Here is a 2690-nt window from a genome sequence, read left to right on the forward strand (position 1 = left end):
TTCTGATGTTTCAATTGACTTGTTACTCAACAAGAACAAAAAGTTTTTTGTTTTTTTTATCGTTAAAATAAACAATCTGGATTTGTGAACAAATAAAGATTAAATCTGTTCTGAAATATGTTGCATCCTCTATATCATTCCATAAGATACTAGACGTGCGTATTTAGTACCCGTGAAAGGATATTTATGGACGAACAAATATCAAGAGATACAATATGACACATCTTGGGCTGTTCTATTACCCTTTTCGATATTTTGTCCGTTCAACACCTGAGTAAGATACATGCATCACGCCGAAATACACGCTTAACATCATGGAATGCATTAACCATAAAACATAAACGTTTACCCAACTCGACAGTCAGATTCTTGAGTTCGTTTCGTTTTTTTTTATCGCTTTTTCGCTCAGCTTCTTTTTTATCGCTTTCGCAATATTTTCCACCATTGTTATATATAGTTAGATATTTTATTTCCCAGTTGAAGTACAGCTAAGTCCTTATCACTCCTGAATAGTACAGCTGCAAGCGTATCTGTGTTGAATGCTTGTGGAAGTATACTTTTTTTTCTTACGTATTTTCAAGAAAATAAAGAAATTATAATCTCTCAGAATTAACATGCGTATAACTAACTACACGTGCCAGTTTCTAAACTATATTTTCAATACTTAATCCTCGAGGATTTTCATTGTTTATTTGCTTTTTCACCTCATAATAATTCGTCGAAGAATTGAAAACTTTCGTTGTATCTAAAAAAACTTCATATCAGTCGCAATTTTAACACAGAAACGTCACTACAAAAAAAGAAATCGAACATTAAAGGACGCAATAAATTCTACTTTTGTAAAGATTTTTGCTTAATTACTGTATTTCTGTGACATTTTAGGTGTTAATTCAATGAAACTTCGGTGTCTATAAAATAGTGCTCTATATAAAGTAGAGCTGAATTAATTTATTTTTGTATACAAATCTTATTGCATAGATTTGTCAACTGATGTTTGTTATATATAAAAAGATAACCTTCCATCAAATGAAAATCTGTTTACTTCTAACCAAATTCTACAACTACTCCGAAAATTTCTAACTGGAGTTCACTTTTTTTTCTGAGTAAAATTGCTGACTAGAAATTCGAAGCTGTAAATCCACATTTTCTGAAAATGTGATTATTTTATTTTTCTAATGATAATGGGCAAGGTTACTTGTTGCCCTGGCATGCAAATGTAATACTACAATACGTATACTTATGTTCAAGCCTGCGCCCGTACTATTTCCAACTCGACGGTGACTCATCAGGTCAAAGATTAACGTATGATTAACCAAAATATAGGAAAATACATTTATATAAAAATAGTAATATTTTTCTGAACGCTAGTAAACACATCTATTCAGAAAATGCATCAATGTATAATATAAAAAAACTAAGAAATGATAACAAAAATATTAACTAAATAATGTTGGAACATTAAGTCTTTAAATAGTCTCGAAGAACAGAAAAAAATCTCCTTATCTGGATTTTCTTCAGTGATCTTACATGTGTTCTTTGATTTCGTTTGTTTTGTATATTCACAGAAAAGAAAGCATTCACTTCGGTTTACTCTTACATACCTTATTGATTTATTTCTAAGTGGTTTTTACTTTTTTTTTTCGTTTTTTTTTTCTTATTCGTTCAGCAAAGCGCAATAACTATAAACATATCTTTCTCACCTTTTTATGTTCTCATCAACTTGCGTAGTTAGTTTCTGTTTCAGACCATTTTTCTGAAGTGAATAAAAGAAAAAAATGGACAAATATAAACACGAAGTGATTGGGGTTTTTTTTCACGAAAATATGAATATATACTAGAAAGCAAACTCTGTATTGTCCAATAATGAATGAATACATTTGCGTACACTTGTTCTAAAAACATTGGCCTTACGTTGCCATTTGTATGTTTGGTTTTTGTTAATTTATCATTTGTTCATTTTATTTATTTTCACTTTTCTCCTTTGCACTAATGTTACTAGAAAACGCCTTACATTTTCTTCTGCTTATTTCGCATACCATTATGTCTATCTTTTACAAAGTGTTATTTACGGACTATTCTTTTTAATATGTAAAATATGCAATCTATATTCCTATAAATTCGTTTTTCGTTTTGTGTGTATTGCTATTCATATTAAAAACTCTATTTTCTATTTATTTAAAAAGATAATACAATTTATGTATGGGTTGTGGAATTGCATTCACTAGCAAAAGATCTAGCTAATTTGCATATTCTTTAAGCATTCATTTTAATCCCTTATTAGTTGTTTCAGTTTTCTAATGGCATTATTATTACGTGTAATTATATTCATGCAGATATTCTACATGATTTATACTTGCATAATATTTGCGTAAAATGTTTATAGTAAAGACGAAATTGTTTTCATATATATTTATGTATACGTATATATTTTTGTTGAACAAATTTTGCCTATCAAACTCCTCCTTTGGTCTACAGACATAAAATCGGTGTAAAAGTGTGAAAATTAAAAAAAAAAAAAATGAAATTTGCCTGGTGAAGGTCGAACTCCGGCATTACGAATGCATTACGTAGTAGCTATTGGATCATGTTTTAATTTTTAGCCTTACAGTAAACATGTTATCATAGCCAGTCATTGACGGTAGAGGCAAAATTGATCGTAAGCTTAACGTTTTGGTTTCGATCCTCGGTGT

Source organism: Euprymna scolopes, chromosome 17 (genome assembly GCF_053919585.1).
Source record: "Euprymna scolopes isolate OS-2025 chromosome 17, ASM5391958v1, whole genome shotgun sequence".
NCBI classification, from domain to species: domain Eukaryota; kingdom Metazoa; phylum Mollusca; class Cephalopoda; order Sepiida; family Sepiolidae; genus Euprymna; species Euprymna scolopes.